General features: G+C 36.2%; 1 long non-coding RNA gene and 1 pseudogene across 1 annotated transcript; both read left to right on the forward strand.

Annotated features, from left to right (window-relative positions):
- Positions 1 to 217: 217 nt before the first annotated feature.
- On the forward strand, positions 218 to 11,381 carry LOC126622779 (pleiotropic drug resistance protein 1-like; annotated as a pseudogene).
- An 8,505-nt stretch (positions 11,382 to 19,886) lies between these two features.
- On the forward strand, positions 19,887 to 20,782 carry LOC126624108 (uncharacterized). Its single transcript, XR_007623984.1, has 3 exons — positions 19,887 to 19,922; positions 20,020 to 20,186; positions 20,288 to 20,782. It is a non-coding gene; the product is annotated as an uncharacterized LOC126624108 (long non-coding RNA).
- The last annotated feature ends 5,796 nt before the right edge of the window (positions 20,783 to 26,578 follow it).

The following is a 26,578-nucleotide window of genomic DNA, read 5'->3' on the forward strand; positions in this document are numbered from 1 at the left end:
TCACATGTTTATCATGAGAAGAATAGAGTCGTCGATGGTTTGGCAGATTTAGGCCATAAGTTCGACATTGGTCTTTATATGAGCCTCCTCTTCTGGATAGGTTGATCTTTGAGGATGCTGTTCAGTTTCCTCAGACACGTTTTGTTAATAGTTTCCTCAGACACGTTTTGTTAATAGTTTTTTGGGTCTTTTGACCCCCAATTTTACCACCAAAAAAAATAATAAGAATAATATTTTTTTTTAACATGATATCCAATGAAATTAACAGCACCAATTAATACCTCATCTTCCTCTAAAATTAATTTCTACAGAAGCTCGAGAAAGTGGCCAGCCAAACAACGCAGCCAAAGTCTTTTTCCATTTCCATCATACTTTCTATATATATGTACGTGTGGGTGTATATCAACACACGTAATTTGTTATCTTTTAATTCATAAAGTTTGGTACTTTGGAAGGAAAAGAAACTTGGGTTTTTGTTGGTTTTTAGTTTCAGGCTACTAGCTGGCCAAGTTCAAGCTGTTCTTCTTCAATGGAGATCAGTTGTAATCTTGAGAAAGCAGGCCACAGTTTTAAACGAAGTTCTTCCTTCTGGATTGACAATAACAGCGATGTTTTCTCAACGTCTTCACGCGGGGAGGACGATGAGGAAGCTCTCAAATGAGCTGCACTTCAGAGACTTCCGACTTTTCACCGCTTGAACAAAGGCCTGCTCTCTACTCCTCAAGGGCATGCCAACGAAGTTGACGTGAGCAATCTTGAAGTGCAAGACAGGAAGAATTTGATCGAGCGGTTAGTTGGCGTAGCTGAGGAGGATCATGAGAACTTCTGGTTGAGACTCAAGAGCCGCATTGATAGGTAAGAAGTTGAATGTTTTCGCAACTGTGCGTGTTGCCATCTTCTCGGTTTATGATAATAATGGGGTTGTTTTACTTGTTTTTATCTCAGAGTTGGAATTGATATTCCGAAAATAGAAGTTAGATTCCAGAATTTGAAAATTGCTGCTGAAGCTTATGCAGGAAGCAGGGCTCTGCCGACAGTTTTTAATTACTGTGTTAATATAGTGGAGGTAAATCATTAACTACTAGAGTTTGCATATAATAATCTTTGGACCCATCTTTTAACCATTTCGTTTTTAGTTTTCATACATTCTTACTTAACTATTTGTTTTTCGGGTTCCAAAGGGTTTGTTGAACTTCCTTCATATTCTTCCTAGCAAGAAAAAACACTTAGTCTATCCTGAAAGATGTTAGTGGGATCATTAGGCCTTGCAGGTGAGAGAATGTTGCAAATTTGGTTCATCTGTGTTTTATTTTTTGGTCGAAAAGAAAATGACTTGGTTGATCATGTGTTTGTTGTACAGAATGGCACTGCTGTTGGGTCCTCCGAGTTCTGGAAAGACCACCCTCTTGTTGGCTTTGGCTGGACAGCTTGACCGGGATCTTCAGGTTAGACAACATGCAATCTGGATTTCAGATTTTCGATTTTAGCTTTGGGGCTGCTGTTGGTTTTTTCACTAATTTAGCAATAATTGTTGTGCAGTTTTCAGGAAGTGTGACCTACAATGGTCACGGCATGCATGAGTTTGTGCCTCAGAGGACTGCTGCCTATACCAGCCAACATGATGTTCATATGGGAGAATTGACAGTCCGAGAAACATTGAACTTCTCTGCAAGATGCCATGGGGTCGGAGCCCGTTATGGTGGGTTTAGATAACTGACTTTGTTCAATTTTCAGAACCAAACCGATGACTATTAATCGAAGATTATTTGTGGTTGGTTTAAATTATGGCAGACATCCTAGTAGAGTTAAACAGACGAGAGAAAGAAGAGAATATCAAGCCTGATGCAGACATAGATATCTACATGAAGGTGAGAAATAAGAAAAGCTACTTAGCAGAACTTAGATATCTACTTGAGAGGTCTACTAGTTAGTTAGTGTGTTGTTAATTATGTTTTCAATCTAATCAACGACTTACGTGTTGTTAATTCATTGTTTCGGTTATTATAGGCAGTGGCATCAGAAAGCCAGAGGCCGCAAGTTGTGACAGAATATACTAAAGGCAAAATCACGTTTATATTTTGTACTATAAGAGGAGGACTTTCTGAAATTACACTTTATTGATCAGTAATTCATTTGATTTTTCCAGATTTTGGTATTAGATGTATGTTCAGATACCTTGGTTGGGGATAACTTAATAAGGGGCATCTCCAGCGGACAAAAGAAACGAGTCACAACTGGTAAAAACATAATTCTAGTTCTTAAAGAGCATGGTTTATAAATTTTTGAGAAGTTCTGATAAATCAATGAATTGTATGTAGGTGAGATGCTTGTTGGACCGGCTAAAGCGTTATTCATGGACTAAATATCTACGGGTTTGGATAGTTCCACAACTTATCAAATTGTGAATTTGATTAAGCAATATGTTCACATTCTGAAAAAAACTGCATTCATCTCACCGCTGCAACCAGCACCTGAGACTTATGACCTGTTTGATGACATTGTTCTGCTTTCCGATGGTCACATTGTGTACCAAGGTCCTCGCGAAAATGTTCTTGAATTTTTCGAATCCATGGGGTTCATATGTCCCAAGAGGAAAGGCGTGGCGGACTCCTGCAAGAAGTAGGTCACTACATAGCTTTTGTTTGAGCATTAACACAAAAGTGTCGCAAATATAATTTTTCATGTGTGAATAATCATTAATTTTGCAGGTGACATCAAGGAAGGATCAGGAGCAGTATTGGGCAAGCAGAGATGAGCCTTACAGGTTCATTACGGTGGAAGAATTTGTCGAGGCATTCCAATCATTCCATGTCGGACACAAACTTACAGATGAACTCGCAATTCCATTTGACAAGGCCAAGAGCCACCCAACTGCATTAACAACAAAAAAATATGGCGTTAGTAAACTGAAGAGGAACTCATTTGTCTACCTTTTCAAGCTTGCCCAAGTATTGTTTTCACTTTATTTGACCCATTCGATGCTGCGCGCAAACTTCCATTTAATGTTTGTTAAAATTTTACTTATTTTTCTTAGCTCTCAATCATGGCTATGATTACAATGACATTGTTCCTACGAACTGAGATGCATTGCGATTCAGTAGATGACGGGGTAGTTTATACCAGTGCTTTGTTTTCTCCATGGTCGCTGTTTTGTTCAATGGACTGGCAGATCTTTCGATGACTGTTACAGGGCTCCCGGTATTTTATAAGCAGAGAAACCTCCTCTTCTTTCCACCGTGGGCATATGCCCTTCCCACGTGGATCCTAAAGATCCCTATCAACTGCGTTGAAGTTGTGGTTTGGGTATTTATTAAAGAAACTGAGAAGAAAATGTGTCTCTGAAATATTACAATTTCATTACTTATCTGAAAAATAATTACATCAGTATGATATTTATAGTCATAACAGCAACAACAGCTAATAACCTTTCTAACTGACTTGTACACATAGCACATTACAATTAGTTAATTAAAAACAGAATGTATGTCATGATTTGGCATCCTCATCTTTACACCCCCTCAAGCTGAGCTTGGAAGAAGTTGGAGTTCCAAGAGATAGCTTGGATTGAAGAAGAAGAAACCGGTTCTTGGTTAAAGATTTAGTGTGAGTATCTGCAATTTGGTCCTTAGTACACACATACTGAACTTGAAGCAGATTAGCAAGAACTAACTCTTGAATGTAATGATAATCGATCTCAACATGCTTTGTTCGAGCATGAAAGACAAGATTGGAGGCAAGAGAGATAGCATATATGTTATCACACCAGATTGTAGGTTTGGAAGATAAGGGAAAACCAAAATCATGAAAAACTTTGCAGATCCATGTAATTTCAGCTGCAGTATGTGTCAGAGATCGATATTCAGCTTCAGTGGAGGATCTAGCCACTGTAGGCTACTTCTTAGCACTCCAGCTGATTAAGTTTGTTCCAAGATATACACAAAAACCACTAGTTGAACGTCAATCAAATAGACAACCAGCCCAATCGGCATCAGAAAATGCAGAAAGATGAAGAGAACTTTTCTGAAACCATAAACCATGATCAGAGGTGCCTTTGAGGAATCGGATAATCCTTTTGGCAGCTTGCAGATGAAGATCAGTGGGAGTATGCATGAATTGGCATACTTGATTGACAACAAAAGAGATATCATGCCTAGTCCATGTCAAATACTGTAAGGCACCTATCAAGGATCTATATTCAGTGGGATTTGATAGAGGAATGCCACAGTGATCCAGTTTAGTAGTACCAAGAGGGGTACAACATGGCTTGGCACCTTCCATTTTTGTTTTCTGAAGTAAATCCAGAAGATATTTGCTTTGATGAAGAAATAAACCTTTGGATGATCTGTGAACTTCCAACCCCAGAAAATAGTGAAGGGTACCTAAGTCCTTGACTGGAAATAGAGACCCAAGTTTCTGAATAAACTGCTGACCACTGATCAATATGTCATCGACATAAACATATACTATAACTAGAACAGGATCGTTGATGACAAAGAGAGATGCATCAGAACAAGATTGAGTGAATCCAAAGGACTTGAGAGCTTGAAAGAGTTTATCAAACCATGCTCGAGGAGCCTATTTGAGGCCATAGAGAGACTTTTTGAGTTTACACATATGATTTGGCATATTGGAATCCATAAAACCAGGAGGTTGTTGCATAAACACCTCTTCTTGTAAGTCACCATGAAGAAATGCATTGCTTATGTCAAGATGATTTAGAAACCAATTATATTGAACTGCAAAGGTTAACAAAATCCGAATAGTGACTGGTTTAGCTATAGGGCTAAAGGTTTCTTGATAAAGTCCATGTTGTTGGTGAAAGCCCTTGGCAACTAATCGAGCCTTGTATCTTTTAACAGAACCATCAAGCCTTTTCTTAATTCTAAATACCCATTTGTAACCGACCACATTTTGAGAAGGTGAAGAAGGAACTAGAGACCAAGTTCCAGTAGTTTGAAGAGCATTAAACTCATTTTGCATAGCTAATCGTTATTCACTGGGCTTAGAAGCTTGATTATAAGTAGTGGGAATATAATCAAGAGTGGATGGCAAATGGTGTTTAGTAGCAGAGTAAGCTTTAGGTCGAAAGATACCATTTTTGGATCTAGTAACCATGGGATGATGGTTAGTAACTGCTGCAGAAGAGGGATGAGCAATAGATTGATCAGGAGATTGAGAAGGGGAGGGTGAGGAAATATGTGGAACAACAAGTGGAGGAGGTTGAGGAGTAGGGGAATGTGAGGATGAAGAAAGAGGGAAGTGAAGATCAATGATGGGAGGAACATGAACAGTGGATTGTAAGAACTATGAAGTATGAATTTGTGAAAAAGGAAAGGATTTCTCATTGAACAAGACATGCCTGGATATGTATACCCGATCTGTGAGGAGATCCAAGCATCTGTAGCCCTTATGTTGTAGACTATAGCCAAGGAAAACACATTCCTTACTTTTACCATCCAACTTAAAAGAGACATAGGGCTTTAACCAAGGGTAGCAGCTGCAGCCAAAGATCTTAAATCTAGTATAATCTGGTGAAGTATGAAATAACAATTCCCATGGAGAACAAAGAAGACCAGATATAGGTAATTGATTAATCAAATAGAGGGTAGTAGATATAGCCTCAACCCAATATTTGTGAGGAACATGAGATGCAACTAAGAAAGTGCGAGCTGTCTCTACAAGATGTCGGTGTTTCCTTTCTACACAACCATTTTGCTCAGGAGTATGTGGGCAACTAAGTTGATGAGAAATGCCATGTAATTGAAGAAAAGCTTGAAAAGAAGAACTGACAAATTCACCCTCTGAATCTAAACGAATAGCCTTGATTTTATTCCCAACAATATTTTCTACATATGTTTTAAAGGTTACAAATGTAGAATACACCTCAGATTTTTCTTTCAATGGAAAAAACCAGGTATACTTAGTATGATCATCTACTATCAACAAATAATAGCGAAAACCACTAACTGAAATGACAGAAGCAGGTCCCTAAACATCACAGTGAAGTAATGCCAAGCTATGGGATGCAGAAGAACTTGCAGCTTTGAAAGGAAGCTTGTGGTTTTTAGCTATAGCACAATAAGAGCAGAAGAATTCAACTGAAGATGCACCTTGCACAACAAGTTTATTCTTAGAGAGAACCTTGCAAAAAATAGGAGGAACATTACTGACGAAAGGATGGCCCAAACGACTATGCCATATCTTGACTAGAGCTTTAATATTGACGAAAGCTGATGCAGTGAGTGAAGGAGGAACATTACCAGAGAAAGAACGATTAGATGTAGAGGACTGCAGAGGATAAAAACCTTCTTTAACTGAACCCCGCAAAAGCGTCTTCCCCGTAGAACGATCCTTAACAACGGATCCATTAGAATCAAGGGTTAATGAACAATAATTATCTCAGAGAAATTGAAAAGCAAACAACAAATTGTGCTTCATGTGAGGAACATGAAGGACATTGTTCAGTTTAAAGAAAGTAGCAGGTGTACGTAATGTAGAGGAACCAACATGAGAAATGGACAAACCTTTACCATCACCTATGTATACTTTTTCTTCACCATTGTAGGGAGTAGGAGAGTGAATATTGGATATGTCATTGGTGATGTGCGAGGTAGCTCCATAGTCAATCAACCAAGTAGGAGAAGACTTGGCATTGTAACGTGCACACATTGCTTGGAGCTTAGCAGGAGGAATTCGACCAGAGATCTCCAGATTCATACGGTAAAAGCAATCAATGGCTTCATGACTTGAATTTCCACAGATTTGACAAGGGGCTCGAGGACCAGAAGAAGAGCCTCGAGAGTGAGTTGTGGTATTGTTGCGATTGAAGCTACTGTTGAAATTATTGCCTCGATAATTTCCTCAATTACCACAATTATTGGAGAAGCGATTGTTCTTTCCACGATTCGAATTATATCGAAAAGATTGTTGTAGTGGTTGATTCTGAATGACATACGCCTGAGGCGGTATGGGAAGTAGTGGTGGTTGAGTTTGGACCGATAAAGCATGAAACGGTTTAGTAATATTGGATGAGGCAACTTTCTTGCGACGAATCATAGAAAGTTCTTTGGTGAGTAACAATCCATGCAATTCATCCAAAGATATGTAGGATAAACGAAGCATGATTGAGTCAGTGAAGGACTTAAAATCATCAGGAAGACCAACAAGAGTGGTTGCAATTAGATCTCGATCAGAGATTAGGGCTCTAGCAGCAGCTAGAGAGTCAGAGATCTCTTTGAGCTATTGCAGGTAATCAAACATGGATTGTGAACCCTTTTGAATGCTTTGAAGTCGCGATCGAAGCTGATGAACATGTGCATCAGAAATGCCCCCAAATCGTTGCTCGAGTTTGAGCCAGAGATCACGAGACAACGAAACTCCAACGGTGAACGGAATCACCTCCTCAGACAATGTGGAATTGAACCAGATCAGGAGGTTTTGATCTTTCTCATACCAAATTTTGAACGCCGGATTTAGAGTGCGATCAGGCATAAGTGGTGCCGGACAAGGTTAGGTGCCATTGACGATACCAAGAAGCCGATAGTGCCTAAGAATTGGGGCAAACAGAGAGCACCATGGGAGATAATTGGACCGCTTGAGCTTGATTGGCACCATGCTGCTAATGTTTTGGATCGTGAGAGAGGTATAAGGAGAGGAATTAGGGTTTGAAGAGGGATTTGGAATTGGAACCGACTCAAAAAGAGAAGCAGTCGCAGACGGAGACGCCATTGAAGATCAAGAAAACAGATCGAGATCGAAGATCGGAGTACAAAATCAGCAAGGAATTCGATTGAATTTGGGTAGAGATCAAAGAAGTAGAGCGGAAGAGAAGAGGATCGAGAGAGGCCGTGAGGCGGTTGGCGATGAAACCATAAAGAAACTGAGAAGAAAATGTGTTTCTGAAATATTACAATTTCATTACTTATCTGAAAAATAATTACATCAGTATGGTATTTATAGTCATAACAGCAACAACAGCTAATAACCTTTCTAACTAACTTGTACACATAGCACATTACAATTAGTTAATTAAAAAAGAATGTATGTCATGATTTGGCATCCTCATCTTTATTTATCACCTATTATGTCATTGGATACGATCCAAATGTTGGAAGGTAAAAATAATTAGAAAATTCTCCCACTTTTTTTTTCATGTTTTCTCCATCCGAAATGATAGATACATGCCCATTCTGCAGGTTGGTCAAGCAATACCTTCTACTCTTACTCCTTAATCAGATGGCTTCGGGGTTGTTCCGATCCATTGCTGGAATTGGTAGAAGCATGACTATTCCAAAACATTCGAATCATTTGCTCTTCTCGTGCTTTTCGCCTTGGGTGGTTTTGTCCTGTCAAGAGGTATAACAGTAAAAAAGACACTTCATGTTTCATTACTTACTGTTATTTGAACTTGTATATTTATCTTTCGACTTAGACGGCACAGAGGATATAAAGAAATGGTGGACAGGGGGCTATTGGATATCGCCTTTGATGTATGGACAGAATGCATTAGTAGTCAATGAGTTCCTCGGAAAGAGTTGGAGACATGTAATCCCTTTGAACATTAACCATTTCTAACATTCTAGTATGTGTTTTCCCCAATTCATAGTCGAATTTTCTTTTTTACCTTGAAGGTTCTTCCGAACTCAACGAAACCATTGGGAGTCACTGTTCTGAAGTCGCTAGGATTCTTCACAGAGCCTCATTGGTATTGGATTAGCGCGGGAGTATTGGCTGGATACATGCTTATATTCAACAGTTTTTTCACTTTGGCTCTCATGTATCTAAAGCGTGAGTACTTTCATCTTAATTATTTGCACCATATCTTTTAAGCGAGAGTTAACTCATAATATATAAAACATTGTGCAGCAATTGGGAAGCCACAGGTTGTTACGTTGGAAGATCCTATCTCGACTCTTCAAGTTTGTAGAGGTAATACATCTGACATTGTGTGTATGTCGGTTTTGTGTACAATAGTTCTATCCGGCATTAATTTTTTTTTCATCTTATTGACGAAAACCAAATTTTGTGGATGTACAGAAAATGGAAATGGAAGTAACTCCTCCAGGTCTTCCTCAGTTACAAAAGAAGCTACTGATGACACAAATGGTAACAAGAAAAGAGGAATGGTTCTTCCGTTCGAACCACATTCCATCACCTTTGATGAAATCACATACTCCGTGGACGTGCCACAGGTAATGTATATGCAACCAAAGTTAAAATGTGTTTGACACTTGACAGCCTTGTGCAAATCCAATATTGTGAGACATTTCCTTGAATCGAAATTGCAGGAAATGAAGAATGAAGGTGTTCCCAAGGATAAACTGGTGCTCCTTAGGCGCATGAGTGGTGCTTTTAGGCCAGGTGTTTTGACAGCTCTAATGGGAGTGAGTGGGGTTGGTAAAACAACTCTAATGGACGTACTGGCTGGTAGAAAAACTGGTGGATATATTGAGGGAAATATCATAATTTCCGGGTACCCTAGAAAGCAAGAATCGTTTGCCCGGATTTCTGGATATTGTGAGCAGAATGACATCGGCTCTCCTCATGTTACTGTCTATGACTCATTGACGTACTCGGCATGGCTGCGTTTATCTTCAGAAATCAATTCTGAAACCAGGAAGGTGGTATATGAACTTAATTTGTAAGCTTAAATTTAATTATTTATGAACTGATGGAAAATTTGGTCCTGTTTTAAGGCAATTACCGGCCTCATTGTCGATCATTAACTTTCAATTGGACATGATTGCAGATGTTCGTTGAGGAAGTGATGGGACTTGTGGAGCTGAATCTGTTGAGGCAAACATTAGTAGGGTTGCCTGGTGCGAGCGGTCTTTCAACTGAGCAGCGTAAGAGGCTGACCATTGCGGTTGAACTAGTGGCTAACCCCTCCATAATATTCATGGATGAACCGACTTCAGGCTTGGATGCAAGAGCTGCGGCCATTGTTATGAGAGCAGTTAGGAACACCGTTGACACTGGAAGAACAGTCGTCTGCACCATCCATCAGCCAAGCATTGACATATTTGATGCTTTCGATGAGGTGAAAATCAAAATCATCTCTGATATAAATTGTTTGAACTTTGAACTCTATTTTGATTGGTCTTTTCTACTTGACTATGATATGTATATAACATGTCGTTGCAGCTATTCGTTCTGAAAAAAGGACGACAAGATATCTACGTAGGATCATTAGGCCACCATTGTTGCAATTTGATCAAGTACTTTGAGGTATAGTGAAGGAAGAAATTTCAAGTCTCGATAGCTTTATAATTGTTGAAGGTTTTTCAGCATTCACTTTTATATATAGGGGATTGATAACGTCAGTAAGATTAGGGATGGCTACAATCCAGCAACATGGATGTTGGAAGTCACTTCGTCAGCCAAAGAAATGGCTATGGAGATTGATTTTGCTGAAGTGTATAAGAACTCAGAACTGTACAGGTTTGCTTATTACCTATCGGCCTAAAAAACCATTTATGAATGAATGTCTCTCTTTGTAAACAAGATTTCTCGACAAAACGTACTTATATATGGCATAAATTGCCGGAGAAACAAAGAACTTATTAAAGAACTAAGCACCCCTGCTTCTGATTCCAAGGATCTTCATTTCCCTACTCAATACTCTCAGCCATTTTTAACCCAATGCATAGCTTGTTGTTATATGGTCCAGCTCATGACCAATGTTCTAGATTATTCTAGTAAGCAAGTGAGGTGGCTGGAGCATGCTAGACAATTCTAGCATGTTATTAAGTTGATGGAAGAAGCTAGAGAGTACTAGCTTCCTTGGTTGCAAATGGAAAGATCTAGAAGCTACAATTTTGTGGCTAGTCTAGAATTTTTTATGCTAGAGGTTTGAAGAATACACTAGAAACTAGTAGAATGTCAAACCCTCACCTATAAATATGGGTGTGATGTTGTAGCGATGTAACCAATTAAGAACCAAGTGTGAGTAGCAAAGGATCAAGTCCAAAGCTAGAGTTCCACTCCAAGAGTGAGAGTGAGAGTGTTCCACTGCACATTGTGAGTGAAATTTAGAGTGATAGAAAGTGTGTGTCATACTTTCTTGTATCCATCAAGCCTTGTCTTTGGCTTGGTAAGACTACTCTTGTTGTACTCATCTTTTTCATATAGTGAAGATTGATCCTTGTTTCGTGGCCGTAGGCATAAATTGCCGAACCACATAAATTCTTGGTGTCCATTTTCTACTTTACCTTGTGCATTCTCTATCTTGTAGTACCGACATTCCTAACATAGCTTGCTTATGGAAACAACATTGGTCCTATTGGCACAATCCGCTGTACACAGCCATCAAATTGATCTACACAACCTTTGTGGCAATGATGTTTGGGACAATGTTCTGGAACCTTGGATCCAAAACGTAAGTCACACTGCCCAAACAGAAGGATTGATATATTCTAACCAATATGTTCTGCTTCCAAATGTACGTGAATCCTAACAAAACACTTGAAGTGCTTCCTACAAGAAAGAACATAACTGGTGATTTTTACAAAAAGCACTTCCAAGTGCTTTTGGGACCCAAATTTTTTCTCTTAAAACTTTTTCAGAATTTTTTGCTCACCCGATATGTTAAATAATAATGTCATTCTATAATATTTTTCATCTCTTTGTGGGGGTCCTATTATTGAGATCACCAATCAAATACTTGGAACATACAACAATATTTATTATGTATTGCATCCAAGGTCTAAAATATCGATGGTATCGGAAATATCAGTAGTCCAAAAACACGGAAATTTCGATAGAAATATCAGGAAATTATCGATATCGATAAAAATTGAATAAAAACCACGGAAATTGTAAGAAAAACTTACAAATTTTTATTGAAACTTTGCAGGATGTTTATTTAGTCAATTATCTATTAGTTTATCACAAAAAATTGGAAGGAAATGCATTGCATGATGAATTTAACTGATTTAAGTTGATTATATAGCGAGCTGGCAAACACTGTGAGTGTAGAAAATATGTAGTAATTAATGAAAGAAGTTTAAACACACCATAATCATTTATATATAATGAATTAGTACAATATTTTACACTCATCTAAGCAAGGGATTAAGCAATGTGAGCTGTTGTGCCGAACCAATAACAATTGGCTAGCCTGTTTCTAACGAGCAGTTGCCCGACCTGCCTGCCACTCCCCACAAAAAACCCCCAGCTATAAATACCAAGGCTCTAAAAAACGCTAGGCGCTAGGCGCTAGTCGAGCGGTGGGCTGGCGCCTAGCGCCTAGGCGGGATCTAGGCGGGCGCTTAGGCGAATTTAGGTAAATTTCTTATATATTATATGAATTAATTAAATTTACTATATCAGATGTAAATAATTATTGAATAATATGTTATTTCTTATAAAAGAACATACATATGTGAATGTTTTATGTACATATCTAATATGCTTGCCTAGGAAAAAAAATATCTAATAATTTATAATTTATATATATATATAATAATAATATAATATACCTCCCAAACTTTTAAAATATAAAAAGCCCACGCCCATGCAAGTGGGTGGTTTTCATAATAAACCATCTGATGAAAGTAGCTGCCCACCTTACCTCTTTCACATCACCACCCATCACCAGCTTTTGACCTTTCAGAAACCCAAGAAGAAAATTTCGTTTCTTCTTCTTTCCTTGCCCTTTTAGAAACTCAAAATTGAATCTTTTACTCTCTCTCTTCCCTCATCTTCATTCTTCTTCGCCCTTTCATTTTCAGAACCTCAAAATTGGATCTCAAATCCAACTTGCGCCACTTTGTGCTTTCAGTCTCTCTGAGTCTTCAAAAACCCTAGATTCCTAAACGAACAGAGAGGTCCAAACCCTATCAACAATGGCAGTCTCAAAGGCATCCTCCGTTGTCGCTCTCATGGCGGCCCTTTTCGCCGTCCTCTCCGTCATTGGCGCCTCCCAGGAGTCTCCGTCATCGCTCTCAAAAAAACGATATTATCGACGAAATATCAATATTTTAAACCTTGATTGCATCACATCTATCAAAAAATTATTAAATAAATTTGACAGCAACTGTCAAATTTGATAACATATCGTTTTGCCTTCAATTGACTCAACGTCATTTAAGAAAGTGATGACTGTTGAAAAGAGTTTGTTATTATTTTTTATTATTATATATCTATGTGATAATTTCGACTTCTTCTGAAAATGCTCTCAGTAATTTTAAAGATACTTCCAAATGAGCCTATGGTATATTATGAATTCCCTTCCCTTAGTTAATATAGACTTCAAAATTTAGTAGAAATCAATATTCTCTTTTGTCACAACTTGCAGCATGAATGGAATCTGTTTCATGGCATTAATTAGCCGACACACTTCTAAATTCCAACGCACACAGTCGTTTTAATTATCGTCTCCACGTATATTTTACGTGGAAAGAATCTGATTGATTCATTTTCGATTCCTGTTAGAACTGTTTGCAGGGTGATGTTAAAAGTTTATTTTTCAGGTGATGCAATCATTTTTAGACTAAAATTTGACTTAATGAGTAATAGAATTAAAATCATAAGTTTTATCTTTAAGTTAAAAGAAATAATTAAAAGGAAAAATTAGTATCTAGTTCCTAATTACAAATGTTCATTAACTGATACTTTATTAGTTTTCAAATTTTTGTTTAAGTTCCTAGCATTAATATGATAATAAATTTACATGTTTATTACATATTTTTTAAAACAAAAATTAGCAATTGATTTAGGGTTTTAATACTCACACCTCTATTAAACTCCTAATTAATTTTCAATTCAAACATTTCCAAAATAAAAAAAATTAAATTAGAATAAGTTTGTACCCATTAGTTTTTATAAAAAGGTTCTCAAATTTTTAATCTGAAATGTACCAATTCTTAAATATACCGAATTGTTATATGTAAAATGTACAATTTTTTAATATAAAATGTAAATGTACCCAATTTTTTAATATAAAATCTATGCATAAATTTTAATCCATTTTTAAACTTATATTGGTACATTTTTTTCTGTTGATTTGAGAATGTATCTATATCAAGTTTAATCGAAGAAATTTACTAATGTTATTAAGCCTAATATCTTCTTTTTTTCTGTGTTTTGAAGAATGTACCCATGTTTTGGTACAATACTTTTTTATGAAGGTACCATATATATATACGTAAGACACAAAATATAATAGAGAGTATAATTTATATTTTATTATTGTTAATCCCACAAATTATGGGTTATCATATAAACAAATACAAATTTCAATTTTTAATTTAAAAAATATAGTGTTACACTATTACTTTAATGTCAAGGACTTTGATAGAAAAACAAAACAGACAAGGTTTCAGTCAAGGAATATTGATAGTTAGGGATCGCATTCAAAGTTTCTCTAATTAAAATTACATTATCGCGATGCACAACTTTAATGTGGTCATGCATCATATTCATTTTTTTACAAACAATAACGTTAATGGGTTAAATTCTTAGTTGCTATGGGGAATCAGTGGAGATCAAACCCGCATCAAGATACAGAGACATGATTACTTTTCTCCACTGCGATAAATTTAAGTGACAAGAAGGGCTGTGGAAATGAGGGGAAATAAACAAAGAAGAATTAATGCAACCATCTAGAAAATCAAAATAACTTATAGTCTATTTAATGAATATTTCGTTTTTATTTTTTGATTTTCACTTTTCGTACTTGAGATATGAGGAAAATATATATAAAGGAAATGAGGGACAAAAAGCTGATGGAAGAGAGTTGAAGACTAAAAAAGAACAAAAGGAAAACAAAATCATGGAGGTGAAAAAGTTTTTAGTTTTTAGATTTTATTTTGTGTGCTTTTTCTTATACATTTATTAAAAACTTACGCGTGGAAGGTGGCTTTGAACTAGTAATTGAGGTGGCTGAAGGGAGGTCTAGAGTTTCTTGGAGAATCAAAACAATTATTGAAGATATTAGAAGTCTGGCCCTTAGAATATTTCATGGAATATGTTCTCGCTGGTGTGATTACAAGTGTAGGGATCAGTAGTGCAAATACTCTTATCTGGTATGGCACTCTTTCTGCCTATTCGACCCAAGCTTTACGTTTCGATTATACTGGTACTGGTTGTTCTTGGGGTAGTCCCTTTCAATAAATTTCTTTTCTTGATAAAAAAAAAAAATCATAATAAATATTGTTGAGTGTTCTAAGTATTTGATCATTTGTCTCAATAGTTAAACCCTACAAAAAGATGAAAATAAATTATAGAATAACATTTTTATTTAACATATCAAGTGAAGAAAAAATCGTACAAAATGTCCAATTATCGTATAAGTCATCAAATATCATTTTAATGTTTTACATTTAATATTTCTTTTAAGAATACTCTAATAATACTTGGATTAAAGTATATTGTGAATCCCCTTCCCTTACTATAGATTTCAAAAATGTAGTAGAAATCAATATTCTCTTTTGCTGCTACTTGCAGCATGAATGGAATCTGTTTCAGGCATTAGCCGACGCACTCCTAAATTCCAACGCAAACATTCGTGTTAAAATATCTTATCCACGTCCACATTACACGGAAAGAATCTGATTTTTCATTTTGCGATTCCTATTTGAACCTGAATGCAGGGTGATGGTAAAAGTATATTATGCAATAATCTTTAAATTAAAATTTGACTTGTTGAGTAACAGAATTAAAGTCATATGTTTGATCTTAAGTTAATAGAAATAATTAAAATTACACATGCACAACTTTAAACTGACATCATATTCATAATTTTTTTTTAGGAAATAATAGCGTTAATAGGTTAACTTGTAAATTATTAGAAGAAAAGGGTGAAGATCAAACTCACACCATGATATATAGATATGATTGTTTTCCACCACTACGATAAAGCAACATTTGCGGCATCATATTCACTTCAATTATTCAATTATTGTTGTGTCGTGAGAAATCCTTCTTTCAGCAGTGAAAACTATCCACATCATTTCTTTTCGTTTGGTAGGTTTTGTGGAATATGTTGCTTCCATCTTAGACAAATGAAAACCATAAATTTCGTTACCAACTTTCACAATCTTAATCACGAATAAGAATATCCCTCGTGCATATAATAAAATTATGTTAGTTGTTTGAGATTGGTATTTGAATAAATTCGGCATCGACGACCGAGAAGGTCCCCATGTTGGTGATAATCGTATGAAAAACTATTTTCTAGCTAGGCATTTGCGACATGTAAAAGATGCATGTGTGTGAAAAATGTTGTCCCATATGATGAATGTTGAAGAACCTAGTGCTAAACCATCACATTTGGTATTTTCTTAATATATATGCACCAACTTTATACTTGGTGCAACATTTCATAAGCCTTGTGGCTGGACGGACTTTATGGTACCCAACCCTACCCTTTTCCAGCCGTACATAAATCCGGGTCACCTGATCATGATTTGTTAGGATTCTAATGGGATTACTCGTAGCTAAGAGTAGTTATAGAGCAATTGTGATTGTGTCAAATGTCATCATCTGAGTGATTGAGCTGTAATACTTGTAATAAGGTTGTTAGTACAGCTGTAATTGGATAAAATTAGTTAGGGATAGTTGCTATATAGTTTGGCTTGTAAGTAACAGAAAGGCAGTTATGAAATAGTATTGAAATTCAATTGTCATTCTCTCTCTCTCTCTCTCTCTCTCTCTCTCTCTCTCTCTCTCTCTCTCTCTCTCTCTCTCTCTCTCTCTCTCTCTCATGGCTTCTCTGAGTTAAGGTTGATCGATGATCTATTATTGGTATTGAGCCAATCTTGACTCCTCCATCCCTTCTCTGCTACCTAAGTTGACGAAGAAAGCTATGGAATCGCATAATCATCTTGCTATGATAAACAACACTCTCAACATGCTACTCCAAAGGTTCGACGCCATGGAAGGATGTTAAGATTCATTAGATGCTTGAATCAAGAAGCTTCATCGCGATTTTATGGAAATAATTAAAATTTGACTTGTTGAGTAACATAATTAAAATCATGTTTGATCTTAAGTTAATAGAAATAATTAAAAATACACATCGCAATGCGCAACATGCAACTTTAAACTGACATCATATTCATATTTTTTTTTTAGAAATAATAGCGTTAGCTAGTTAAATTGTAAATTATTAGATCAAACTCGCACCATGATATATAGACATGATTGTTTTCTACCATTACGATAAAGTAACATTTGGGCATCATATTCACTTCAATTATTCAATTGTTGTTGTGTCATGAGAAATCCTTCCTTCAGCAGTGAAAACTATCCACATCATTTCTTTTCGTTTGGTAGGTTTTGTGGAATATGTTGCTTCCATCTTAGACAAATGAAAACCATAAATTTCGTTTTAGTTGTTTGAGATTTGTATTTGAATAAATTCGGCATGCACGGCCGAGAAGGTCCCCACGTTGGTGATAATCGTTTGAAAAACTATTTCTAGCAAGGCATTTGCGACATGTAAAAGATGCATATGTGTGTGGAAAATTTTGTCCCATATGAATGTTGAAGAACCTAGTGCTAAACCATCACATTTGGTATTTTCTTAATCTATATGCACCAACTTTATCCTTGGACCACAAATGTACATATAACTTTATGGTTGGGGAAAATAAAATGCACATTTCATAAGCCTTGGTGGGTTGGACGGACTTTATGGTACCCTAACCCTACCCTTTTCCAGCTGTACATAAATCCGGGTCACCCTGATCATGTTTGGCATCGCCGACAGTGGATTTGATCTTCTATCATTGATGTCATTGTGTACTACTACCACAGAGAGAGCTCGAAGCTTGGATTTTATGATCATCTTGGTGAGATTGAATCTCACAAAATTGATGGGGAGGGATCTTGCATGGTCTTATAAATAAGTTAGGTTGAGTATTTTCTATGCTACCACCTGGTTTTATGGTAAAACCTCAATTTTCATGGGTATAGTATTAAAGCATATTGTCCCATGTGTGAAGTCAAAGGACCACACGATCTCCACGTCACCCCTTTGTGTTGTATACATGTTAGACTTAAAAATTTGTCACACGTGAAGAGGCGTGTTGAGAATGAAGCCCACATTGACGGGAGAATGGATCTTCCATGTGCTTATAAATAAGTTGGACTATTCCCTATATTGCCAATTAGTTTTACTATGGAACCTCAATTTTTTTCGCATCTAAGCTTAAAATGGTAGTGTCTACCAGAATGAGTTTAGATAATCACCATCTTAAAATTTTGGGGTTTGATGGTCTACATAGGTAGATATCCAAAAGGTCTTATAGATTTCGACATCAATAATGACGTAGAAGTGAGTTATTCTGCAATACGTTGAAATTAACACCGAACTTTTAACATATACATAGTTTTACACACAATTTAAAAAAAATGTTACAGATTTGTTATTATTGAATTTTCAACAGAATAGAACGATCGAGATTAGAAATGATCAATTTCTCTTGTTAATTGTGGTATTAATATGGATTTAGTTGTGCACTTACAGACTTACAGTTGTAGGTACTAATTAATATGTTGCTTGTACCACGACTAAATGGGGTATGGAATTCAAATGCAAAACAAACTCATGAGTAGCGTCGTAACGTGTCGAGATTATACTCTTCAAAAGAAGAACATGTTACTCTGTGTGATGCAATCTCTGTCTGCACACTGATCAAAATACGTGTGACACAATTTTAGAACCTTATTTGTCGTGCAAAGGTTTGATAATTTTATATCAGCCCGAGAGCTTTCTTCTACTTCTTCTTCATCACATCGTTGCTGATCTTTCTTTATGTGCTCTCTTTCTATCTTTGCCTTTTCTGTGCTCTCTCTTTGCCTCCTCACTCACTTGCCCTCTTGCTCACTCGCCCTCTCGCTCACTTCCCTTTCTCCGTCATGTTCAAATTCTCAAATAACCAAAGGTATGTTTGCCCATCTCTTTGATTTATATTAGTTGCATGTGTAAAATCTTGGGGTGTTTTATTTATTTATGTAAGTTGCATGTGTAATTTGTGAAAATTTATAGGAAATTTTTGAAATTTGTAGGAAATATTTGTACTGTGTAGGAAATATTTGAAATTTGGAAATTTGTAGGAAGTATTAGGTGATTCTGTATGAATTTTATGAATTAATGTATTTAATAGTGTATTTTTGTATAATGACTCAACGACAGTGATGTCGGATATTCCACGGGTAGGACCAGTGGCAGCCAACTGGCCATCGCCAAGTCGGCGGCTGGGCCCACTCCTTCGCTTCATCAATTTGGGAGCCTTGATATGCCTGACGAATGCACAACTAGAAATGGCATGGCGTTGAGCCATTCCAGCCCCCACTGGTGACACCGTAGAGGCAGATGCTAATTCGACGGTCATGCGCCCAACAGGAGACAGAGAACTTCTAGCCGGGGTCGGAAGAAGGTAAATTTGCAGGGATTTGTAGAGGCTTGTCCTCGAACTAGATCACCAACATAATGCAAGCTAAGATTGTGGTCGTTTATGACCCACTACAACAGTGAGCGGACGTCAAAGTCAACAGCATGTTGACTCATGACATGAGAGCCATCATCCACACCAAGTTCGCCCCTGATGTGCATGAGGCAATGATGAAAGAGATCTTATGTGTTTTATAAAATTATTATTTTTATTACCTTTACTTATTTAGAGTAACATTAAACAAATACACTTGCTTTTTGTCTATTTCAGGTTAACTTCGAGGTCGATGTGGAAGTGTCAGGTATGTCCGAGTATGTAAACTGGGTGTGGACTAATCGGTACAAGGGAGTAAAAATACGAGTTGCACATGTACTACCAAATTTGTGCATCTCCTGCTGAAGCTATAACTAATCCACCCATGGAGTTCGCAAAAAGGATAGAGGAGTGTCACTAACTTTGTGGTCATTTTTAGAGCCCAAAAATTCTTAACTTTGTGGTCATTTTTAGAGCCCAAAAATTCTTGTAAGTTTTTTTTAATTTTATTTCAATTTTTTGTTTATTATTTATTTAAATTTGTTTGAATTTAGTTAATATTTTTTATTCACATTGGAAATCACAGCAAATAAGGGTAACCATGAAGTGAAGCAAAACCTCTATCATTCTAGTTCTCGGCCATTGACATTCCGAATCAATGAACATCATAAGAAGAGTTTGCTTTTCCCGAAAGTCGACGCTTGGGGGGATACACATGTCAATTATGGCAACCATGTGACTGACGACATTTATGTAAGTATTATGTTCCAAATTTTAATTTCAAATTTCATTGCACTTAAAAATTTTAGAATTGTGATTGATAATTTGAATTAATTTCTCCTTTTTTTGGTAAGCTTGTTTGTCGCAGAAGGAAAAGTATCTCGCCAATCTCTCCCATTAGCAACCAGACACACCACTAGAGCAGTTGACATCTGATCCAAATGTGTCTCTACAGTTGCTGATGGATGGGGTTGGGTGACAGAAAGGCCAGTAGTTTCACAGCCTAGGAGCAGGTTAGGGTTGGGACCTTGGGGGATCTTCTTCATCTAGCTCTCAGTCTCCAAGTGGGACGTCTTCCAAACTATAGCAGTTGGAGATGGAGTTAGAGGCTTTGCGCCATCGAGAAGAAGTGCGCCATTGAGAAAAAGCTCAGAAAGAAGATGTGTGCTTGGGCCCTGTGGGATGATGAGTTTCAGCCGTGCATTGCTGGGATGGCGCAGACAATGGAAACCTTTGGCATTCTCCTTCATGATCTTCCAAGCAACCTTCAGCCATCACCCTAGGAATATATTCCATACATTTGTATTAATATTTCAATACTTATTAATATAATTAAATACACTTTTTTATATTGTAATTTTTTAAAATTAATATAATTAAAACTAATTAATGTATTTAAAATTTTAATTAAAAATGTTTAAAAAGTCAAGCTAAGTTGATCAACGCACTTCGCTCAATAAAACTGTTTCATCGAGCAAACAACATTTGCCCAACGAAGTCCTACAATTCGCTGGGCAAAAGTTTCAGCTACGATATTTGCCCAATTAACTTTGCCCGACCAAATTCTTTCTTTTGAGTGGTGTTCTTTTTGTAGTGTAGGATGCTTGGTAGGCCATCTCCAACCGAAGGCTGACCAGATGGCTCGTTTTAGCCTTATGGCCCTCCAAGAAATTAATAGTTTAATGAACAATATATGACCATATTTGCCTCTATCTCTAACCGATGGCCAAAGGGTCATATGGCTCGTTTTAGCCCTATCACAAAAAAACTGTCTCCAACCGAGGGCCAAAGGGCCATAGGGCTAAACATAATTTATTATTTAAAAACTACAACTTAAATTCAAGTTATAGGAAGTTATAGAAAAAATATAAAACAAATTTTGTAAAATAGTAGTTATAGAAAAAAAAAAAAAAGTTATAGGAAAAAAATTGTGTAAAATTAAAAAATAAAAAAAAACGGTAAAAAACATTTCAAAAATAACGGCTAACTGACGTCAGCTAGCCGTTACATTTGGAATTTGACCTAAAATTCCTGTCGGTTATATCTGACAGGAATACTAGAATTTCTAGCCCAGCTCGGGGCTGGCTGGCTGGATTGGGCCAGCCGGTTGGCCCTTTCAGATTCCGTGGGGCCCACGAGCCCTCTGGCCTAGCCCTTAGTTGCAATGGCAAAGTCACATGAGGACGAGGAGTGGCGGCCACCACTCCCTTAGCCGCCCCTCTCGTTAGTCGGAAAACCTGTAAGAACGTTCTACAACTTTTGCTGCTGCCATGGGCGGACACACGTTATGGAAAGAGTGGGAAGTTGCCCATCCGGTTCCCGAAAAACCCCTTCACCGAAGTCTATTTTACCCACCCAGACTACCTGAAACCACCTTGTGAGGAAAGGCAAAACCCAAGCAACAAAATCGGCAAGGAGGAAGAAGCAATATTATAAAACAAATCTTAGCAAACGATGTCGTTTGGCTGAGCACTTAAAGTGGACGATGACGTTTTATTCAAATAGAACAAATCCTTTGACATTTATGGTCCACATGTCATTTGAACCCAAGCATCTCTAATTAATTTTTCATTCATTTTTTTATTTTTATTTTTTTATGTTTTTTTTGTTTGTTTTTTCCTTTTATGAACTAGGTATACTTATCTATTTTTTATATAAAACATTTATCATACTTATATAAAAATAATAACTATGCACATTGTTTGACTGCTATAATACCTACAATTTGTAAGTGGTGTTTTGCATTAATTGTTTAATTGATATAGAATTAGCGTAATATGCTTTTTATCCATTTTGTTTCTATTGTACAATTACATAATGTACGTAACAATACTATAAGAAATAGTGTTTAAATCATTCTTCAAATATTCCGGGTACAACAGATAGTCCTTCTTCGAATATTTCCAGGTAGTCTTTCTTCGAATATTTCGGTTACTCCAAATCCTCCTTCAAGTATTCCAGGTAGTTATGAACAATATTAATATTGTATATTATGTACAAAGATTTGGTTGTCTATATTTTTTATGAACCTTTTACGCTTTTAAATTTCGCCCCTCCTGCCGAAAATTCCTGCATTCGCCACTGCTCGGTTAGAGATGATTTTCAGACTATTTTTGCTCATCCAACCCTCTGGACCTTTTGGTTGGAGATGGCCTTAATTGTTCAAAAAGATCATTCGTATGAATAATTATATGTCAATGAACGATTGAAAGTCACCCACTTTTTTAATAATTGAAAATACGGCATGTTGAACCTATCACCATCACATTTGGTATTTTCTTGATCCCCTCCACTTTATCCTTGGACCACAAATGTACCCACAATTGTACATCAAACCTTATATTGCTGGGAAAATCAAGGGCAACAATTCAGAACCTTTCCTTTGGGGCTGGACCGACTTTATGGTGTCCTACCCTTTAGTTTCCAGCCGTAGTAATTGTAGAGAGTAAGAATGAGGATATATAGCTGCTTTACAACGGAGGTGAGTCATATATTTTGCAAGGAGGTCGAGCTTATAGCTTAAATTTTTGAAGTTTGATGGACTGTATGATTAGAAGGGGTCAGAATCGATATAGGACTTTTAACCAACTCAAGCTTTCATATATAAACACAAAAAGGGTTATGAAATTATTGATATGTTGGAACGACCTTGAACAAAATGTTTATGAATTTATCACTATTCACACACACATCTAATATATACAGTAAATTTCTGGTAGATGTAGAACGACAGATCAAGATTACGAAGTAATCGATTTTGTAGTTCATGCCGACCTACGTGAATATGTGGCATCCATTACATGTCGATATTATTCTGAGAAGAACACGTACGTGTATATGTGGACTGTATAATGTAAGGTTGTTTGCTGAGTCTTCGGCCATTATTATGCATGCAGAAGTAGCTCAAACATTTGGATAAGTATAAGGACAAAGTAATAAACTCGAACCCTTAACGCAGCTGGGACATATGAAATAGCTAGTATATATACCAAGTGTAATCTTATTCAAGATAATACAATTCACAATTTTATTTCTTCTCTCTCTCTAACTTTCTCTCTCTAAACTCTCTCTAAACTCTCGAAATATCGTTCTTTAGCTAATACTGCTGCTGAGTTAACTTGGATCAGCAAGCTGTTAGTTGATATTGGTCTTCCGATTCCATGCCCTCCTAAACTGTGGTGTGATAATATATCTGCTATATCTCTTGCTAAGAATCCTCTGTTTCATGCTCGAACCAAGCATATGGAGATTGATTATCACTTTATTAGGGAGAAAGTTTTAGCCAATTCCATCACTGTGCATTTTGTCTGTACACAGGATCAAACTGCAGATATATGTACTAAAGCTTTATCCAAGGATCGGTTTCTTCTTCTCCGTGACAAACTCTCACTTCGACTACCTCAGCTTAGTTTGAGGGGGGATATTAAGGGTAGTAGTGTAAAATGATGCTTAAGTAAAGTTGCTAGAGTTGTGAGAAGTTTGTTATACTTTACTTAACTAGTAAGATAGGTAGTGAGCATATATGTAAATGATGGTATATATATACCAAGTGTAATCTTATTCAAGATAATACAATTCACAATTTTATTTCTTCTCTCTCTAACTTTCTCTCTCTAAACTCTCTCTAAACTCTCACAATTATAAATTAGAGAATATTTTTTTTTATGTGTTCCTCCAAGTATATATAATGACATGTTATATTTCGTCCGTCTGTTCGGTGACACTGATAAATATCTTCACTAAACCAAATAATCAAGACAATTACAATTATGATTAAATATACGGAGTTTGGAAGACACAAAAGTGCCGTCTTAATTGAAAAATGTTGGTCCAACCTAGGTGGCCGGTGGTGAATATGAATATATGACAGCTCTATACAATTTGTGCGAGCTCAAGTCAGCATCAATCCAGAGACAAAGAATTGAATTCTGGGTTCAAAAAAAGGCTGTTAAGACGTTTAGTGATGGATACCCAGTGCTAACTTTGTGAAGATGGCAGGTTTTAATGCCAAATATAATGTTTGAATGGCAGGTGGGTTTAACAAGAATTATTATACACCAATTAGCTTTATAAGCTTATTGTGCTACTCAGTTTATTTACTTGCATGATTTTCCTTTTTGAATAAACGATATTATCTAGACTAAGGAGAATGAGGTGAGCTTAGCCGCACAATAAACTAGCAATAATGTAGTTCAAATTCACTTTTGACGATAATCAAATTTAAGAACTTTCACTTACAAGTGAATAGGAATATCATTAGATCATAATATTAAGTGGTGGTTACTTACATAGTTAGCCATTCACTAATAGCATTAGAAACTATTTAGAGCTCAGTACTTAACACCACAAAACCCTTGCTACAAGCCTACAACCGGTGCCAAACAAATCGATGTAAAAGGTCGCCATGAAACGGAGGGAGAGGGCTTGATTCCACTATTCATGAGTTCAACCTAATGAGACGATGGCATTTACTATAAAAAAAATTTCTCCTCGCATGACATAGACGTTAAACGTAGCTTAGCCGTTGAATTAGAAAACAATCAACTTTTCCTTTTGGTAATAATAATTGAATAGGTTACAAATATCGAAAAGGGAATGTTTTTTTTTTTTTTAACAAACAATATTATCTACACTAAAGGTATAAAATGAGATTAGCATCACAATGAGCTAGTAATAATGTGGTTAAAATTCGCTTTTGACGATAATCAAATATAAGACCTCTGACTTACAAGTGAAGATGAATACCACTAGACTGTAATACTAAGTGACTGAAAAGAAAATAAATTGATCCTCTATTTGAAGTTCATTGTATATTAACCTCAATTGCTAACTTTTTTTTTTTTTTTGAAAACTATTGCTAACTTTTCTTGTATTACCGTCAATTGTTAACTTTTCAACTCTTCACCTACAATTATTTTGAATTAATAGCACATAATAAAGCTACTTTAATTTATTTTATTTTTTTGAAAACTATTGCTAACTTTTCTTGTATTACCGTCAATTGTTAAGTTTTCAACGCTTTACCTAAAATTATTTTGAACTAAAAGCACATAATAAAGCTACTTTAATTTTCTTTTTTGGGATTACTTTAAGGGAATTTTAACGAAAAGTTCATGATATTTTTACATTAAAAAGTCAATCATGGTACTATTAACTTTACCTTTTATTTTGTTCTTATCGTTAAAACTCAAAGTTTTTAAATCATTTTCATTAATTTTCCTTCACTTTTAATGATGTAGGCATCCTTGGTATTTTCTTCTCTGGGATTACTTTAATTATGCAGGCATCCTTGGTTGCATTGCCTTAAAAATGCATGCAATCCCGGACACGTAACAAAGTTGATCACTTTGATGAGCAATTTTTCCTACAAATAAAAAATAAAAAATAAAAACTAATGAAAAAGGTTTGAAAATTTTGAGTGTTAACGAAAATGATAAAATAAAAGGTAAAGTAAATAGTATCATAATTGACTTTTTAGTGTAAAAATATAATTTTTTTGTTAAAGTAAACAGTACCGAGAATTTTTTTTTTTTGTTAAAATTCCAAAAACAAAAAAATTGAGTGCATCACAGTCAGAGATCATGGCCTAGAAATTATAAAAATAGTTACAAAAAACTACAAAAGCAAGTGCCCCCACAGCGACATCCCACATGTGCATGCATGTCAGCTAGAAAGAAATTTGAACATCCTTCAACCTCAACTCTCAGCAGCTGGGGGCCATACCTTTCCCAATAAACCACAAAAGTTTTCTGGAAACTATGTCATCACCTTCATATCTGCAGAAAGCAGCCAACTTAGGTGATAACTGATAAGTGCGGTTCCTGATATGTTCAACACAAAAAACAAACACAATTTTCTCATGGCACCGCAACCCATCGATTGTCAGTCCCTGTGGCTTTCGGTTACATGCATTACATAACATGCCACTGTGTGCTGCTGCTACCTAGTTAACATATATACCTATTTGTTTCTGCAAAGCAAGATTCGTAACTTTTCATGCGTTCACTATTATGTATGAAATTAAAAAACACGTGGTTCTTACCTACAATTCCTATTTCCTTTCTCTTAGTTATGAATTCCTCATTTCTAAGTATGTAAATATGCTATATATTGTGGTATGGTTACTTGTATAGAATGAGTAATGG

The sequence above is a fragment of the Malus sylvestris genome, chromosome 5 (genome assembly GCF_916048215.2).
Source record: "Malus sylvestris chromosome 5, drMalSylv7.2, whole genome shotgun sequence".
NCBI classification, from domain to species: domain Eukaryota; kingdom Viridiplantae; phylum Streptophyta; class Magnoliopsida; order Rosales; family Rosaceae; genus Malus; species Malus sylvestris.